Source organism: Ovis aries, chromosome 15 (genome assembly GCF_016772045.2).
Source record: "Ovis aries strain OAR_USU_Benz2616 breed Rambouillet chromosome 15, ARS-UI_Ramb_v3.0, whole genome shotgun sequence".
Taxonomy (NCBI): domain Eukaryota; kingdom Metazoa; phylum Chordata; class Mammalia; order Artiodactyla; family Bovidae; genus Ovis; species Ovis aries.
The window spans coordinates 63,440,600-63,460,591 of record NC_056068.1 but is presented as its reverse complement, the minus strand read 5'-3'; the positions used below and the strand labels follow the sequence as shown (position 1 = coordinate 63,460,591).

The following is a 19,992-nucleotide window of genomic DNA, read 5'->3' as shown; positions in this document are numbered from 1 at the left end:
GGCTTAAAGCTCAACATTCAGAAAACCAAGATCATGGCATCTGATCCCATCACTTCATGGCAAATAGATAGGGAAACAGTGGAAACAGTGACAGACTTTATTTTGGGGGGCTCCAAAATCACTGCAGATGGTGATTGCAGCCATGAAATTAAAAGATGCTTACTCCTTGTAAGGAAAGTTATGACCAACCTAGATAGCATGTTAAAAACCAGAGACATTACTTTGCCAACAAAGGTCCATCTAGTCAAGGCAATGGTTTTTCCAGTAGTCATGTATGGATGTGAGAGTTGGACTGTAAGAAAGCTGAGCACCAAAGAATTGATGCTTTTGAACTGCGTTGTTGGAGAAGACTCAAGAGTCCCTTGGACTGCAAGGAGATCCAACCAGTCCATCCAAAAGGAGATCAGTCCTGAGTGTTCATTGGAAGGACTGATGTTGAAGCTGAAACTCCAATACTTTGGCTACCTGATGCGAAGAACTGACTCATTTGAAAAGACTCTGATGCTGGGAAAGATTGAGGGCAGGCTGAGAAGGGGAGGACAGAGGATGAGATGGTTCAAAGGCATCACTGACTCAATGGACATGAGTTTGGGAGGACTCCAGGAGTTGGTGATGGACAGGGAGGCCTGGTGTGCTGCAGTCCATGGGGTAGCCAAGAGTCAGACACGACTGAGTGACTAAACTGAACTGAACTGAATTCATAAAGGCATTAATGTTTTGCCCCAGGGAAATGTAAGCAATTTTTGACACCTACCAGCACTCCTTACCCATGTTTGTGAACAAAATGAGCTGTGTGAGGGAAGAGCTTGAACACTTGAGTCCCACACCCACCATGGCATTGTGCTGTTACAGATGAACATAACACTTGGAAAGAAAGATGCTGCTGCTGCTGCTAAGTCTCTTCAGTCGTGTCTGACTCTGTGCGACCCCATAGACAGCAGCCCACCAGGCTTCCCCGTCCCTGGGATTCTCAAGGCAAGAACACTGGAGTGGGTTGCCATTTCCTTCTCCAATGCAGGAAAGTGAAGAGTGAAAGTGAAGTCGCTCAGTCGTGTCCGACTCTTAGCGACCCTATGGACTGCAGCCCACCAGGCTCCTGCATCCATGGGATTTTCCAAGCAAGAGTACTGGAGTGGGGTGCCATTGCCTTCTTCGGGAAAGAAAGATATTTTCCCCTATTTCCAGAACTGAAATACTGTTGAACCTAGATCATCAAAATACTCTCCTTTCCTGAATATGGCTTACCTTGGGCTATCTGGTGGACATTTGTGCCTGGTCACTGCAGAACATGCAGCAACGGGTAAGGACGAGACAAGGACAGAGGACCAGGGGAGTCTGGTGTTTTAGTGACAGTCACAGCAGTCAAAAAGAATATGAGCAGGGCTTTCCTGATGGCTGAGTGGTAAAGAATCCACCTGCCAATGCAGGAGACATGGGTTTGATCCCTGGTCCAGGATGATCCCACGTGCCACAGAGCAACTAAACCTGTGTAACACAACTGTGCCTGTGCGTTAGAGCCTTGAGAGCCAGAACTACTGAACCCACACACCACAGCTACTGAAGCCCCGGTGCCCTAGACCCCCATGGTCCTCAACAAGAGAAGCCACCGCAAGGAGAAGCCTAAGCCCTGCTACTAGGGAACAGCCCGCACACATCATCCAAGGTCCAGCGCAGCCATAAATAAATAGATAAAATTTGAAAGAATATGATCTGGTTTTCCAGTTCCATCTATTAAGACCATCTGAACCTTTGGAATGTGAAGTTATCACACAAGAAAGACAAGTTAAAGGCTCCCAGTCACCTGATTTGAACATGAAGAGGAATGTGACCTTATTTTGAACCCCAGGGGAGTGAAACAGGATATATAGGTTTAATCAGATTTGCATTTTTAAAAGATCGCTCTGGCTGTTTCATAGAAAATGGATTTGGAGGGAGGCAAATATGGATGAAGGGATACAAGAGTCCACTTTAATCACTGAGGCAAGAGGTGATCATGGCTTGAACCAGAGACTGGTAGTGGATAAAGGGGGAATGGATTTAATAAATATCACATGTATCTTAGAGGATGAACAAATAGAATGTGGTCATTGATGGAATATGAGGGGGTGGTAAGGGAGAGAGAGAAGTCACAGATGACTCCTAGGTTTCTGCTTTGTGCAACTAGGTGGGTGTAGAACCATGTCTGCAGCAGGACCAGATGGGAAACCAGGAGACAGAAAGTTCAAGTTCATACGTTCCATTTGTAGGTTTTATGAGACACCAAATGACTTGCTAAGCACATATTTAAGTTAGGTCAGGAGCTTGGAGGAGAGCTTAGTTAAATGTTTAATGTGGGGTTCATTCATGTACGGATATTAATTGAAGTTCTGAGGTAAGAATAAGTGAGATCTATAGAGAAAGAAAAGAAAACCCAGGACAATACCAACATTTAAAGATGATGTCTCGTGGCTAAAGAATACAATCTATGCTCTTTCCCACCAGAAATACTATAAACCTGTAGAAGTAAGACAAAGTCAATATTATTCTTTTATTCTTTAAAGCTTGATGACTCCACAACCTGCCACTGCATGAGAGAACAGGAAGGTTAAACCGTTGTGAAATTGCCATTCATGTGGATATTATCATTAGAATCAAGGAGGCCTAAATGATCAGAATGACAAACATATCTTTGAAAAATTTCAATCAGTCAGGAGGGCCATCATCAAAATTCTACAAACGGTAAATGCTGGAGAGGGTGTGGAGAAAAGGGAACTCTTTTACACTGTTGGTGGGAATGTAAATTGATACAGCCAATATGCAGAACAGTATCGAAGTTTTTCTGAAAACTAAAAACTGAACTACCGTGTGACCCAGCAATCCCACTCCTGGGCATATACCTGGAGAAAACCATGATTCAAAAAGATTCATGCCCTCCAATGATCATTGCAGCACTATTTACAACTGCCAGGACATGAAAGCAACTAAATTTCTATCAACAGAGAAATGGATAAAGAAGCTGTGGTACACATATACAATGGAATATTACTCAGCCATAAAAAGGAACAAAACGGTGTCATTTGCAGAGATGTGGATAGACCTGGAGACTGTCATACAGAATGAAGTGGGTCGGAAAGAAAAAAACAAATATTAAATGTTAATGCATATATGTAGAATCTAGAAAAATGGCATAGATGATCTTATTTGCAAAGCAGAAATAGAGACACATATGTAGAGAAAAAACATATGGACACCAAAGGGGAAGGGGGGTGGGATGACTTGGGAGATTGGGGTTGACATATGTACAGTACTGTGCACAAAATAAATCATGAGAACCTACTGTATCGCACAGGGGACTCTACTCAGTGCTCTGTGGCGACCTAAATGGGAAGAAAGTCCCCCAAAGAGGGGGTACATACATACATACGGGCTTCCCTGGTGGCTCGGACAGTAAAGAATCTGCCTATAATGCAGGAGACCTGTGTTCAATCCCTGGGTCAGGAAGATTCCCTGGAGAAGGGGATGGCTACCGACTCCAGTATTCTTGCCTGGAGAATTCCATGGACAGAGGAGAATGGCTGGCTACAGTCCATGGGGTTGAAACGAGTTGGTCAGACATGATTGAATGACTAACATATATTTATCATATGGCTGATTCACTTTGCCATACAGCAGAAATTGATTCAGCACTGTAATTGTACTCCAATAAAAATAAATAAATAAAGGTGATGTCAACAAGGAAAGTCCAAATAGGAAACTGAGAGGCACAGGAAGAAGACCAGGAGAATGCAGCATCACAGAAATCAAAAGAAGAGATTGTTTTAAACAGTTGATTGTGCTAAATAGTTCTAAACAGTGAAGGTGGAGTCTGGAAAACGTGTTGATTTTAACTTGGATAAGGTTTTTTTTTTTTTTTTTTAATGTTTAACAACTGGTGTGGCTGGGCACAAACCAAGGAGAATGGATATTAGCCTGACACAGGAGTTGGGTAAAGAGACCCTTTCTGGTCCTGGCATTAACCTCTTAGTTATTCAGTTCAGTTCAGTTCAGTCACTTAGTCGTGTCCGACTCTTTGCGACCCCATGAATCGAAGCACACCAGGCCTCCCTGTCCATCACCAACTCCCGGAGTTAACTCAGACTCACGTTCATCGAGTCCGTGATGCCATCCAGCCATCTCATCCTCGGTCGTCCCCTTCTTCTCCTGCCCCCAATCCCTCCCAGCATCAGAGTCTTTTCCAGTGAGTCAACTCTTCTCCTGAGGTGGCCAAAGTACTGGAGTTTCAGCTTTAGCATCATTCCTTCCAAAGAACAGCCAGGGCTGATCTCCTTCAGAATGGACTGGTTGGATCTCCTTGCAGTCCAAGGGACTCTCAAGTGTCTTCTTAGATGATGATAACTAAGGGCAAGGGGCTGAGTGAGAAGAGCGGAGGTCTTGGGTGGAGTTGGGGTGGCAGCTCTTTATAAAACTGATACAAAATTATTCCAATAATTTAATCTGAAGTACAGGCATACTTGTGGGACAAGGCTGAATGCTCTCTATTGTTTTAGCAGCAAGCGATCATTGGGGACCCTGGTGAGAGATCTTTCAGAAGAATGGTGGGAATCAAAGCCAGGTTCAAGCAGGTTAGGAAGGTAAGGTGCACGCCAATTAGAAGCCCATGCACTGGAGAGTAGTCCCCACTTGCTGCAACTAAGAGAAAGCCCATGTCAGCAATGAGGACCCAGTGCAGCCAAAAATAAATAAATAAAATTATTTTAAAAATTTAAAAAAAAAGTAAGGTGATTGTAGGATAGAGAGAGTACATGTTCTAAGATATTTGGCTTTGAGATAGACTAGTGGCTAGTGGTCGAAGTGGGGGAAATTATTTACTTTTAACATTCTGGCAGACAAGGCTTCATGAATGCCATTCACATGTAGGAAAGGCTACAGTTAGAAGGAGGGATACCTATTTAGTATGAATAGAAGGAAATAATTTTATAGATATGGTAGCCACAAATTGGGAGAAGGCAATGGCAACCCACTCCAGTACTCTTGCCTGGAAAATCCCATGGATGGGGGAGCCTGGTAGGCTGAAGTCCATGGGGTCGCTAAGGGTTGGACACAACTGAGTGACTTCACTTTCACTTTTCACTTTCATGTATTGGAGAAGGAAATGGCAACCCACTCCAGTGTTCTTGCCTGGAGAATCCCAGGGACGGGGGAGCCCGGTGGGCTGCCGTCTATGGGGTCACACAGAGTCGGACACAACTGAAGTGACTTAGCAGCAGCAGCAGCAGCCACAAATTGAAGGAATTTTTGCGTGATAGATTCTTTTATCACACCCCCTCCCTGCCATGAAGCAGAAAGTGAGGACTAATTGCTGAGAATGAAGAGAGGTAAGAGATCTGAAATTTAAGAAATATAGGCAAATGAGTTGAGGGTGCTTTAGGAATTTGCTTTTTAAATTTCCAGGGGATATGGTTGATGCTAGTTCAGGGCCTGCACTTTCAGAGAGAAGTACAGAGAAAGCACATGGGTACTGTTGAGTCCTGCCCCAGGCCACAGGTGCGAGGCCTTGTACCAAGGCCACAGAAGAGAAATCCAGAACCAAGGACACCTCCAAAGCTGACTGAACTCCTTTGTAACTGTTGCCAGAAGCCCTCTGATAATCACTAACAAGCTTCCTGACTCCCAATTAGGCAAAGATGCCCACTCCAGTAAACACCCTAGAGTGCCCCAACCAATCACCTAATGCCAGCCTTGAAGCAGGAATTTCCTTTGTCTTGAGGCTATAAAAATTGGCTATTAACTCACAAAGATGGTCGACTCTCCCTGGTCTGTCAGGAGGTTGGCCCACTGCACTTGCAGTGCCCACATTATCTCTGCTGTTTGTTCTTAATTAACTCACTCCCTTCTGAAATGCCCTGCGTCTAGTAATTCTTTTCCAACCCATGCTGGGACTGCCTCAATAGTTACCTCCACAGTTGAATACCTTTATCTCCCAATTGGGGTTGGACCACAGTGACATTCCCATCACTATGTCCCAGCTACATCCATGCTTTCCCCACAGTGTATTTTCTACACAGTTTTTTTTTGTTTTTTTTTTCCCAAAGAAAAGTCAGACTATTTTGATCAGCTGCTTAAAACTTTTCAGTGGCTTCTTTGGACAGACCAAGTCCCAAGTCCTCATTTGGGTCTGTAATGCCTTCATGATGAGGGCTCTGGATGTCTTTCCAACCTCATCTGCTCTTCTCTGCATTCCAGGCAACCTGTCCTCTTGCTCTTACAGGCAAAGCACCCTCCCACTGCAAGGTCTTTGCACCTGGTCTTCTTGAGAATGTCCTCCCACGCATGGTTCTCACCTCACCGCAATTCTCTGCTCAAAAGCCACTTCTTTGGTGGTTCTTGCCATGATCTGTCTTGTTCATTTTACATCTTCAGTGTCTATAAAAGCATCTGTCACAAAGTGGATGCTCATTCAATATGTGATGTATTGATGGTTGATGTCAACCATGTTGGATTTGACCAGAGTAGTGATAAAAGATCAGAAAAACAAAGCAAATGAAGATAATTGCAAGAGGCTGATTGCAGTGACAGACCATCCGATCAAAGTCGGGTAAGGAACGAAGGAGTTGACAACGTAAAGAGAGTTAAAGGGGAGCTTTTGGGCCAAGGTATCCCAAAGAGGTTGGAGACTGATCATAATGGAAACACCTGACCGAGCAAACTGTAATGCAAGAATCTGTGGTTGGGGAATGGGATGCTTATATTTGTGATTTGAGAGGGAAAGCAATTTCAAAGTGCAAAGGTTCTCAATGTAACTGTGGAAGTCAATAGTACAGGACAAAGGAGAAGGTCATTGGAGATAAGATGGTCAAGAAATTGAGGGGCTTGGGTGTTAGCCATCACTATGGACTTGAAGTGGCCCAGGATGAACCTGGTACAAAAGATTTGAATGATGAAGAGGGGAAGGGTGGATTAACCACAAGGCATGAGCCTCAAAGGAATAGGAGATTTTACAAGAGGATGGGTAGAAGTAATGGCTTAGAGATGGTGATGGGGAGAAGGAGGACAAGGGCCTGTCCCAGGGTAAACAGATATGAGTTTGATCCACCATCACAGAGGGCTGCTCTAGAAGGGAACAGATTTCAACTGATGCCAGGACATATGGAGAACATTCCTGGAACCTGTAGTAGCTACAGGGGGATTTTCTGATCATAGGACAGGTGCTCCAGAGGGCACACTGAAGAGTTGGGGTGGGGAGGTGTGTATTAGAACAGTGGGGAACCAATACAGGAACAAGGAAATAGGATTATGGGAGTGACGGCATATTGCAGCCATTCTCAAACTTTCCAGTGCATCAGAATCAGGGGAGGGCTTGTTAAAACACAGATTGCCAGGCTCCACTCCCACAGTTTCTGGTTGAGTAGTTGAGAATTCACACTACAAGTCCCCAGCTGGTGTGGCTATTTTGATCCAAGGACCATACTCTCAGACTTTGGATGTAATGGAAGACCAGTCACTAATGTGGCAGTGAAAACAGGGATGAAAGTGCAGAGTAGATTAGTCCCAGCCACGTCCCAGAGGATGTCAGATTCTGATCGAATGCACAAAGGGCTTGGTGCCACTCACTCTAGATGGTATCAAGTTGATGCCAGTGACCTTAATACATTCAGCATGGGAGCAGTATGAGGATCTGGTCTTAATTCAAATGATGTCGGCTTAGTTCCAGAGAATATACTATGGAACCCAGAAGTATATTTTGGAGCAACTGCCTCAGGAGCCTAGCACAGAGGAGTGCTACCTAATGAATTAAAGATTTGTACTGCATCCAGTAGAATTAGAGGCGGGCCTAAAGCCGCATCCCAGTGGAATTGTTGGGCTTTGATTGTGAAGTCTCAGCAGTGATTGAATCAGGCGTCTGGCTCCACTAAGAAGCACTGAGATTGCCTGAGCAACCAAGAACTACTGATAACTCTGAGGTCTCAGACTTCACAAGCTGAATTATATAAGTGGAGTCACAATTACACCAGTAACTGTTATCTTGATGCTCCCAAGACCTTACCTAATTGATTGGCAGGGACCCAAATAGTTTCTAATGTTTTCCCTGAAACTATCTGAGAAGGATTGGAGAAGTGACATTTGGAATATTCATATAAGAGTAACCTCATTGACACTTGAATTCTAGCAACAACACCTTTGAACCTAAACTCCAGCATCTCCAAGCTCCAAACCCTAACTTATTAATAGCTGATATGAAGGTGGTATGGTATGTCTCAGATTTCCCTCTCTCTCCTAACACTTGTGAAGTTCCCAGGGAAAAATCACACATGTCTGTGAATCACTCCTGGCCATCATTTGCTGCTAGGTAGAGGGAAAAGTCATGTGAGTTCTTTCAGACGGAAACACTGGAGTGTGAGTCAAACTAATGCTGGAAGTTCAGTCTGAGCACAGAGCAGGAAGTACAGTAGAGAAAGGAGCGGCATTTTAAGTCAGAGCCCAGCCAATTCTCTGGGAATGGAGGGTAGAATCCCCCACTTCTGACACCAGTGTTCTAAAGGGGAACAAAAACCTCCATGGGGTCTTTAGAGGGGACTGATGAGCCAAAGTTACACTAACTTAGCCTGTTTGCCTCCATGAAAAGAGAAAAAAGAAGCTCACTTGTGTAACTTCTCCAGACAAGACTGGATTTCTATTGGGCCCTCCCTTCCCTTTGATTGGCTATGGGAAAGAAAGGGGACACTCCTGAGTTCTTTTGTGTACTCTGGCTCCAGGCAAGGGCAGGACAAGCCGTTGCAGAGGCAAGGACCTACCAGAAAGTAAAATATCTCCTTGGTAAGTCTTTTTTTTTTTTTTTCCTGTCTGATAACTCTTTAAAAGGTCTGAAGTGTGCCATGTACCCTCTGGGCATGATAAAGTTAACTGGAAATGAGGGCAACTAAGCACAACTTGGCAACAGAATTTGACTTTGCTCCCAGAGGTTCTCCGCTGTGGAGTCTAGGGGATTGGAAATCCATTCATTCAAATTAATATTTATGAGCACACATCACAATCACCAGGAGTATTTTTTCCACAAAATCACACATCTTAATGAGTTTGCTTTGCATAGTCCTTCAGAGGCTACTGTTTCCTTTTTATTGTTGTTCAGTCGCCAAGTCAGGCTTCCCTGATCTTCACTATCTCCCAGACTTTGCTCAAACTCAAGTCCACTGAGTTGATGATGCCGTTCAACCATCTCATCCTCTGTCACCCTCTGTTTATACACTATACCTGAAATTTAGGTAACATAAAAAAGATGCGATAGTACCTGTATAGGACTACATGTCAAACTGGGTTGTTTTTCCCAAGTCCCAGGTAACCTCCTCTAATCGTTTTTTTTTTTTTTTCTTTCTTTCTTTAAGATTTTTGATGTGGACCATTTTCAAAGTCTTCATTAAATTTGCTACAATATTGCTTCTGTTTTCTGTTTTGGTTTATTTGGCTACAAGGACATGAGATCCTAGCTCCCAGAGAAGGGATCAAACCAGCACCCCCTTCATTGGAAGCCGAAGTCCCAGCCACTGAACAGCCAGGGAAGTCCTTGGTCAAGATTTCTTAATAAATTTTCTTTAGAAATCATTAATGAAGCAATTATAAATATTAAGGAAATAATTAAAAAATAAGCCCTGAGTATTATCCAGTACTTTCTTTGACTTAAAATAGAAATGTAGTATGAAGTACTGCTAGTCTAATTCTGATTGAAAGGCCTAAGTAGAAATAGTCATGGTTACCAATTATTGGCCACTTAACAATGCCCAAACACTTCATATGTGTTTTCACTTAATCTTCACGATAATTCAGTGAGGTGGGTGTTCTTTTACCAATATGAGAAAATGAAGAATCGGAGAGTTTAATGACTTATCTAAGACCTACAGTTAGGCTTCCCAGGTGGCTCAGTGGTAAAGAACCTGCCTGCCAGTGCAGGAGGCAAAGGAGACCAAGTTCAATCCCTGAGTCGGGAAGATCCCTGGAGGAGGAAATGACAACCCACTCCAGTATTCTTGCCTGGAGAACCCCATGGACAGAGGAGCCTGGCAGGCTACAGTCCATGGCGTCACACAGAATCAGATAAGACAGCACTCACGCGAGTTCTAGAGCTATAATTTAGGTCAGAGTAACTGAGGCTTTGTCCAATGTGGGGCCTAAAATTCAGAGAGCAAGAAAACAGTTCTTTTAAAAGACTATATATTTTAAAGTACTTCTTTCTTTAAGAAACATTATATTTCTGTACTTCTGGCTTTGGTAGCAAGCTCCCCTGTAGGCTGGGACATTGCCATTTGGCAACCTACCAAGATTTGTCTGTGGATTTGTCTTCATTCCCATTCTACTAACAGTGAATGTCCTCAGGACTTCCCTGGTGGTCCAGTGGCTAAGAAAGACTCTATGCTCCCAATGTAGGTGGCCTGGGTTTGATCCCTGGTCAGGGAACTAGATCCCACATTCTGCAACTAAGACCAGGTGCAGCCAAATAAATAAATAGTTTTTTAAAAAATGTTTTAAAAAGAGTGAATATCTTGCCCTTTGCCCTGGTGCTAGATTTCAATCCCAATTTCATGTTGGTCTTAAAGACCAAGTTTTTCCTCCTTATCTTTCTCTTCTTTCTCTTTCCTCCTCCCTTCTTCCTTCTCAGAGTCAAACTTCTGTTACATCTCTAGACAAAGAAGCTCACCTGACATAAAAACTTTACTCAGAGCCAAAAACCTTCAGGCTTTGGGTCATTAGCATAGCTTGGCTTCTGAAGCTTTGCAGCTGAAAGTCAGACTGACCTGCTGGAGTCTCAAGTTTTCTACATTTGCTCCTGGTTGCTATCTGCTCTATCTGTTAAAACTGAAACTGCGGGGCCCCTGAGCACAGAAACCTTTCTATCTTTCTTGTTTGTAGGGAACAGACTTCAGCCTCTGTGACTTTCCCTGCGTTCCAAAGGGCAGATTGGAACAGTTGCTAGTTGGGGAAGGGAGGGGATGCTGAGCAGCCAAGAAACCACCTGAGGTAAGATTAATGGAATCAGAGAAGAGCATCAAGATTAGGAGAACCTGAGGCTAGAGGAAAGGTGTGCAGGCCCTTATCAGCAACCCCACCCTTGAACCTTGAATCCCACCGTGAAAACTCATCAAGTCCTCCCAGGTTGGGACACACAGTTTTTGAGGGCACCAGCCTGCTGTGTACCCCTCTGCCTGGCAAAGCAGTAAAGCTATTATTTTCTACTTCACCCCAAACTCTGCCTCCAAGAATCGATTTAGCACCAGCGCACAGAGGCCAAGTTTTCGGCATCAAAACTGACCCTAATGTGTGGAGAAGTTTTTGCTCAACACTGTTGCCATGGGGCTAGGCCTGCTGAAACCCTGGCAGGGCAAAGGCAGGCTGCTGGTTTTTATCCCCAAGGTGCTCTAGGCCCAAATCACCCTGAATTCCTGATGCCGCAGCCACTCAGCATCATCCACACCATCACTCTCTTAAAGACTGCTTCTTTAGGAGGGTGAGTCAGGGCCTTCTCATGCACCCAGTATGAGAAGGTAGGTCATTTTCCTTTGCATGACACAGAAGCAAGTCCACGGTTCAGGGTCTTTCTTTCCTCACGGAAATTTTATTACTGCAATTTTTTTTTTTTTTAATCCCTATCACAAGAACCCAAGGATTACCTAAGTACACCCTGGTAGATTTTTTTTATTTAAACCATCTGGTAGATTTTAATGACTTCCAATGTCAGACTCAAAGAATTGAGGATTTGAACTTTTTCTAGAAGATTGCAAATTCAGTAAGGTATATTGAGATGAGATAAGCCTCATGGTGCTGCTGAATTATCAACAACCGGTTCTCTGGAGGAAAGTGTGTGATTGCATGTGTGTATGTTATATACATACATATATATTTTTTATTGCTATTTTAAGGCTATGAAAGGCTAGAACACAACCTGTAAATAAGATATAATACTTATTTTAAATTCTATATAACAATGGATTGTCACAAAATGCTCTGGATTTTTACTTAAATCTTACAGCCACAGCCAACCAGTGGTTGCTGCTGACAAGTACAGTTTCAACACGAATGTTGGTAAATATTTTCCTTCGCATGAACTGGTAAGATGAAAAAAAAACATAAAAGATGTGTGTCAGAACTTCTCTTATTAATCGTGTCGATAACATGATTAACATCTTTACTGAATGAAATAATGGTTTTAAAACACTGGAAGAATATTTCTTCAATTTTTTTTGTGCTAGTCACAGCATAATGGTTGCAGACATCATACACTTTGAAATTTAAACTGTGTTACTAACATTTGTTCCCTCACTACCTTAAGTCTAGATAATTGACAAAACAATAAATCAAACCCTGATTTATAGTGTTTGCTGATTTCCATGGGGTATATACTCCTACCATGGTTTATTGCAATCTAATGAGACGTTACCGAGTGCAGAGTTGGAAAAGGATACACCATAAAACATCAAAATTATAAATTATTTCTACTATTACAGACACAATAGATGGAAATAACCTCAAGAAAAGAGATAACATTAAAATATATAAATAATTTGAAAATAAAGTGTTTTGAGTATTTATGATTTCTATTTTAAATATATTTAATGGTAAGATTAAATAATTAAAAAATAATTTTTAATAGTGATTGTTTAACTATAGGTTTGCAAATTTCCTGTAAATTTTACAGTCAGCTGTAAAAGTGGGTACAAGTTGGTTTCTCCAACAGACCACTGGCTAAGTCAAATCAGTAACAACACATTTAGCATTGTGGCTTTTAGTCATTAGGATCACATGTACATTTCCTATTTAGAGTGTCTATGATGACTACTGATGCTGTCCTTACGAAGTGTTTCTAGCTCTCCACTTCAGAGCAGAGAAATATGGTAAAGATTGTACTTTCTTGCCTTTTTGGAATTCGGGGTGGCCCAGTAACTTGTTTAGCAAAGCAAATGTGAGCAGAAATAGCATGCGTCACGTTGGTGTGACAGCTTTAAGAACTAGGACACAATTTGCCACTTTCTCTCACTCTGCCACCAGCAATACTCCATTTAGTGACTTCTCCATCAGCCCATGTCCAAGAGTGAGGAGGGCCTGCCCCAGACCCCTCAGTCAACACAAAGTGAACATGACGTATGAGTGAAAAATCAAATTCTTGTTTTAAGTCACTAAGATTTTTGGAATTGTTTCCTACTGAGCAATAATGTCTGACTGATACAGTGCCTAATACAGTGAGAGAATCTGGCATATCAGAGAATCAGACAGCTATTTTATCTGAAATATATGACTTATTTTAGATTTGTTATTTCAAGCTGAAGGATATGATAATTATTAACAGAATTACTCTTTGCAAGATAAACTGATTTACTACATTAAAGCATTTTATTTATTGCATTTGTAAGAAGTGCTTAAGTGCTTAAAAAGATTTTGCAAATAAGGTGGTAAGTCTTACCTATAAATTATCTGAAGTGCTTGGGGGGATATTATGCAAATTCTGCTTAAAGTGTTCATTACATGTGTAAATTTGAGGTGCTTCCCCAGTGGCTCAGATAGTAAAGAATCTGCCTGCATTAGGGAGGTTCGATCTCTGGGTCAGAAAGATTCCTGGAAAAGGGCATGGCAACCCACTGCAGTATTTCTTGCCTGGAGAATTCCATGGATAGAGGAGCCTGGTGGGCTACAGTCCATGGGGTGGCAAAGAGCTGGACACAACTAAGTGACTGCTGCTGCTGCTGCTGCTGCTAAGTTGCTTCAGTCGTGTCCGACTCTGTGCGACCCCAGGGACGGCAGCCCACCAGGCTCCCCCATCCATGGGATTCTCCAGGCAAGAATACTGGAGTGGGGTGCCATTTCCTTCTCCAATGCATGAAAGTGAAAAGTGAAAGTGAAGTCGCTCAGTCGTATCTGACTCTTAGCAATCCCATGGACTGTAGCCCACCAGGCTCCCCCATCCCTGGGATTCTCCAGGCAAGAATACTGGAGTGGGGTGCCATTGCCTTCTCCCAACTAAGTGACTAACACACAGTAAATTTGAAACTAGTTATTTGGGAGAATTAAACCTGCTAAACTTTAAGTAATTGAGTATCAAAAAATATTACTAGATTTGTAACTAAAATAACACTTATAAGGTAAAGTTAAAAAAATCTAAGATAATTGTTTTTGATGTATAATTTTAATAAGTAGAATATTAATTTAAAACCCAAATAACTGTGAATTGTCCTTTTCAAGCAGAATTACCCTCCTTGATCATTTTTAAAACCTCACACAGTGTGAGTTAATGACCATTCTTCACACTTCAGGGTTTAGTAGAAAGAATCTTCAACTAAAACTTGAAACCAGAATTCTATTTCTGGCCTAGCCAGCAAGTAATTAGCGCCTTCAAGAAGCTTCTGTTTATCTATCTACCTGTTTATTTTTTACTTCAAGACACACATCTTTTTTCCATTTAATCTTTTCCTTCCAGCAACGTCCTGCACTGTGTAAGTTGGAAGTGTCCAGCATAATGAGGTGACACAGCCGGTAAGTCCTGCTGGTGCAGCATCCCAACACCTCTGTGCCATCTAGAGAGCCATGGTCATGCCCTCTCCAACACGATCTGGATCTCAACCTTGGTGGCCATGGGGGTTCTTCCTTCAGTGCTCTAACTCAATCCTAGGGGTGAGGGCTATTAGATAGTATAGAACAGACATGCTGTTATACATTAAATCTACTGTTTCCATATTCTTTAGAGCCAATCCTCATGACTCCAAACTCCTGTTATAGTTAACAATTCTTTATATTAGACTTTCCCTACTAATTACTATATGGTTGATCTCCCGTGATTATACCCAGACCGCTTTACCTTGGTACAAATCATAACTTATACCCTGCTATCTTACCTCTCAGCCAACTCAAAAAGGATGAACACATGCACTGCATTTTAATACCTGTTTGATTTCTGAATTGCGCTTGAGTTTTACTTCTCCATACTACCCACTTCCCCCAGCAAATCCTTCTTGATGTAACCTATGCTCCAGTATCACAAGCTCTGATGTTGATCTATAGTCAGACTGTGTTTGCCACACCCCTGCAGACTCCAATTCCTCTCTGCCTTGAATCTCTCCTGCCAGTAATGTCCTTGAGAGCTTCCCTGGTGGCTCAGTGGTAAAGAATCCATCTGCTAATGCAGGAGATGTGGGTTCAATCCCTGGGCTGGGAAGATCCCCTGGAGAAGGAAATGGCAACCCACTCCCATATTCTTACCTGGAGAATCCCATGGACAGAGGAGCCTGGCAAGCTACGGTCCATGGGGTCGCAAAGAGTCAGGTACAACTTAGCGACTAAACAACAACAATATTCTTGAAGCATTTCTGCTTATTCTTTAAGGCCCAGTTCTAGCATTACCTTTTTGAAGCTTCTGAGGCAGAGTTATTCAAATATCTCTATCGTAGCACTTGGCACATAGTATTTTATTTTCTACAATATTTATTTTCTTCAATAGACCATAAACTTGAAAACAGAGCCTGAATCCTGTAAATCTTTACACCCCCAGCTCCTAGGGCAGTGTCCAGCACACAGCAGGACATCAGGGCATCTTTGTTGAATGAATCAATACACCTACATATGATGCAAGAGATGGAAAATTTCAAAGCACTATAATTTATGATAATTGGCTATGATACAGCTCAGCAATTTCTTTTTGGTCAAATTATGAAAGTTATAACTACCCCAAAAATCAATTCTGCTTTTGCAATTATCAGGACCTCCAGAGTCTGACTTATTCTCATTAACTGAAAACCACAGCCAAGCTTTCATCCCCAGACCAATAGCCAAGATGCTCTTCCTGATCCCAAGGCCTCATCTCAGTTCCTCACTGAGGGAGACTATGTCTAGGACCAGGTGTCTGTAACTAGACAGACGGGGCATCTTGGTAAGTTAACTGAGTTAACTTGGTGAGTCAAATGGATTTCTAAATTACACTTTCCTCATCCATACCTACATCATAGATGAGGATTAAATAATGAGACATGATAAGTAAAGCTTGGGTCTACCCAGGTGGCTCAGTGGTAAAGAGTTTGTCTGCCAGTGTAGGGGCCACAGGAGACCTGGGTTCAGTTCCAGGGTTGGGAAGATCCCCTGGAGAAGGAAATGGCAACCCACTTCAGTATTCTTGCCTGGAGAGCCCCATGGAAAGAGGAGCCAGTCCATGGGGGATATAGTCCATGGGGTCACTAAAAAGTCAGACACGACTCAGTGGCTAAACAACAACAACGAGACTTGGCAATCTGGACACTGGTCTGCCCATTCTCTGCGATAGAATCTGCCCATTTTAGAATTTGAGGCATCCCCAGTTCATCTCCTTGGAGCCCAACTCATGCAATATCTCAAATTCACCTGTGTCCTTGGGTAATTGTCCAAGTCACTACCACGATCAAAATCCACAACCTTGGCAAGCTGTTCATGACCCTTCAAGATTCTCTTTGGTCCCCCTTCCCAGCTCTTGTCCTGTCCCATTCTCATCTCCTTTACCCCACAGCTGACCACAATTTAGCACATAGACTGACTGTACAAAAGTAACAAAGGCAGAAGAAATTCAATCCTTTTTCTCATCACAGTGAGCTTGTTGGGAAATTTCTAATCAGAAATAGATGATCCTGAGGTTTCATGTAATTTATGCACAAGTATGTGTGGTGCTAACCAATGTTTGCTTCTCTGTTTTTGTTGCCTAGAGAAGAGGAAACATTGGCAAGAGCATCTCTATGCCTCAGAGGCTTTGGACCAGTCTCTTTGGCTTCTTCCATTGATAGCTAATGTTGTTAGAGGGAGCTTTTACTCTCCAACGTGGTCCTGAAAGAGTTCAAGTCACAGCCTTGTCATTTGCTTCCTGTGCGAGCATGGCATGTTTCTTAATTTCTCCAATCTTCAGTTTTTCAGTGTATAAAATAGATATGATAATAAGAATAACAGTTACTAAAAAAATTGAATGGTACACATAAATTAATCAGCACAGTACCTGTACAGAACAAGCATCCAACTGAATGAGAGCTAGTTCTAATTTTGTTGTTGTTGTGTGTGTACGTGTATATTTTTACAGGGACCAAATGGTCTGGAAATAATAAAAGAATACAAGCTACACAACTATGGAGAATAGTATGGAGGTTCCTTAAAAAAACTAAAAATAGAGTTATCATACAATCCTTCAGCCTGATTCCTGGGCATATATATATATCTGGAGAAAACTCTAATTAGAAAAGATACCTGCACCCCAATGTTCATAGCAGTATTATTTACAAGAGCCAGCACATGGAAGCAACCCAAATATCCTTTGACAGATGAATGAATGAAGAAAATATGGTACATATATACAGTGGAGTATATGTAAACACACACACACACAAATGGAATATTACTCAGCCATATAAAAGAATGAAATAATGCCATTTGCAGAAATATTCATGGAGCTAGAGATGATCGTATTCAATGAAGTAAGTCAGATAGGGGAAGATAAATATCACTTGACATCACTTATAAGTGGAATCTAAAAAAATGATACAAATGAACTTATTTACAAAAGAGAAATAGACTCACAGACATAGAGAACAAATGTATGGTTACCAAAGAGATTAGTAGGGAGGCAGAGAGATAAATGAGAAGTTTAGTATTAACATATATTACAATACTATATATAAAATAAATCAACAAGGGCCTAATGTATAGCACAGGGGATTATATTCAATATCTTGTAATAGCCTATAATGGAAAAGAATCTGAAAAAGAATTTATTTATATGCATGTATATATAACTGAATCACTTTACTGTACACTTGAAACTGTCACAACATTGTAAACTATATGTCAATAAAAAAAAAAGAATGGTTAAAAAAAAGCTGCTACCATTGAGGGGATGCCTATACAGACCTGCTGGGGGAAAAAAAAAAAAAAAAAAAAAGCCTTTTTAGAGGACTCTGGCAAAGGTGAATTTTGAACAATTAGGTGACTTCTCCAGGGATTTTTAGGTACACTTACAAGCCCTAGACTCATAAGCTTGGGCATTTTTTCCTAGATGTTGCTGTGTTTAAAAAATTATGATAAAATATACATAACATTTCGATTCCTGGGTTGGGAAGAACTCCTAGAGAAGGAATAGGGTACCGACGCCCGTATTCTTGGGCTTCTCTGGTGGCTCAGACAGTAAAGAATCCGCCTGCCATGTGGGAGACCTGGGTTCCACCCCTGGGTTAGGAAAGTCCTCTGGAGGAGGGCTTGGCAACCCACTCCAGTATTCTTGCCTGGAGAATCCCCATGGACAGAGGAGCCTAGGGGCTACAGTCCATGGGGTCACAGAGAGTCGGACACAACTGAAGGACAAAGCACAGCACAGTACAACATACAACTTACCATTTAACCATTTTAATCTTATGCATGTTTCAGGGATATCCACAAACCTTATAACATGATCAGTGATTAGTTAGGACTCTTTAGTTTCAAGTCATAGAAAATTCATTTAAGCAATAAATGGAGTTTATTGGTTTATTTAACTGAACGTACAATGGTATCTGATATTGGGGATATTTTGATCCAGTAGCTCAAATGACTTTAAGGACTTGTTTTTCTTCCTGTTTTCCTTCTGCCCCCTGCTGGGCTGACTCTATCCTCCATAAAGTGCCTTCCTGGCAGCTCTGGGGACCCCCAAACTCAGTTAAGAAAATGACTACCAAGTGGGCCAGGCCTCTAGCTTTTATAATCTCTCTGTTTTTTTCTTTTCCTGGCAATGCTGTGTGGCTTATTAGATCTCAGTTCCCCTACCAGGGATTGAACCCAGGCCACGGCAGTGAAAACTGAATTCTAACCACTGGATCGCCAGGAATTCTGAGTTCCCAATGAATAGAAGGAACCCACCCCTCCTCACACCCCTCCATATCATGGTATCTCTTTGCACCTAGTCTAAGATTGCATTGTGTGCCTATTTTGGAAAGACGATGGTGACCAAAGGGCTGCTGCTGCTGCTAAGTCGCTTCAGTCGTGTCCAACTCTGCGTGACCCCATAGACGGCAGCCTACCAGGCTCCCCCGTCCCCGGGATTCTCCAGGCAAGAACACTGGAGTGGCTTGCCATTTCCTTCTCCAAGGCATGAAAGTGAAAAGTGAAAGGGAAGTTGCTCAGTCGTGTCCGACTCTTCATGACCCCATGGACTGCAGCCTACCAGGCTCCTCTGCCCATGGGATTTTCCAGGCAAGAGTACTGGAGTGGGGTGCCATCGCCTTTTCCCGACCAAAAGGCAGAGGGTGGCTTAAACCAATTACAGTTCATCCCAGAATTGAAGCCGGGATCAATCCCATACAAACCACACAGCTGATAGTGGCAGAGGGGTGCTTTCCTCAAAATAAAACCTGAGGGCTCTTATTGGCAGAGGAAATGGCCACTACAAACACTCTGTCCTGGCCTCCCAAGACTTCCCACCCACCTTCCCAAGCAGGATGATTTCAGGTGTTTTTTTCCTCTTTTATCCATATTGCATCAGGCTCTTCTCCCTTGCTGGTGTTCTGGCCTCATTCTCCACTGCCATTCATCTAACAACAGAATGATGAGACACGGATAGTCCTGACCTGACGAGTTTCAAGTTCTCAACGACTCCAGAATGAAAGGGTCCTTCAATGAATTCAAAATATAGCTGAAACTGTCAACCCCTCCCCACAAAAATTGAGTCACCACGTGCCCTGAAACTCATCTTTGGAAATCTCACTGCCTAACAGAGAAGAAAACTTTAGAATCTAAAATCAACTTTGGACTCCAGACACACACAAAGTCTAACAGATATGGCCTTAATCTGTTGCACCCTAGTTTAGCACTCTGAAAACACAAAGCATTTTGAATTCTTATGGAGAATGTGTATGCCATTATGTGAATTGAGTTGGTCTTCTGCTAATCTTTTCAAATCCACACATTTCTTCAGAACAAGGGACTTTTGTTTTTGGCCACACTGACACAGTTTTCTCCCATTCTCTCTGTGAGTTGCAGTGTTTGTTTCTTGAAAAGCTTTCC

At 42.4% G+C, this 19,992-nt stretch overlaps 1 long non-coding RNA gene across 1 annotated transcript; it reads left to right on the top strand.

Moving 5' to 3' along the window:
- Positions 1 to 8,719: 8,719 nt before the first annotated feature.
- Positions 8,720 to 17,836, top strand: LOC105602343 (uncharacterized). The gene is made up of 4 exons (XR_009596660.1): positions 8,720 to 8,793; positions 10,879 to 10,986; positions 11,996 to 12,074; positions 14,435 to 17,836. It is a non-coding gene; the product is annotated as an uncharacterized LOC105602343 (long non-coding RNA).
- Positions 17,837 to 19,992: the final 2,156 nt, after the last annotated feature.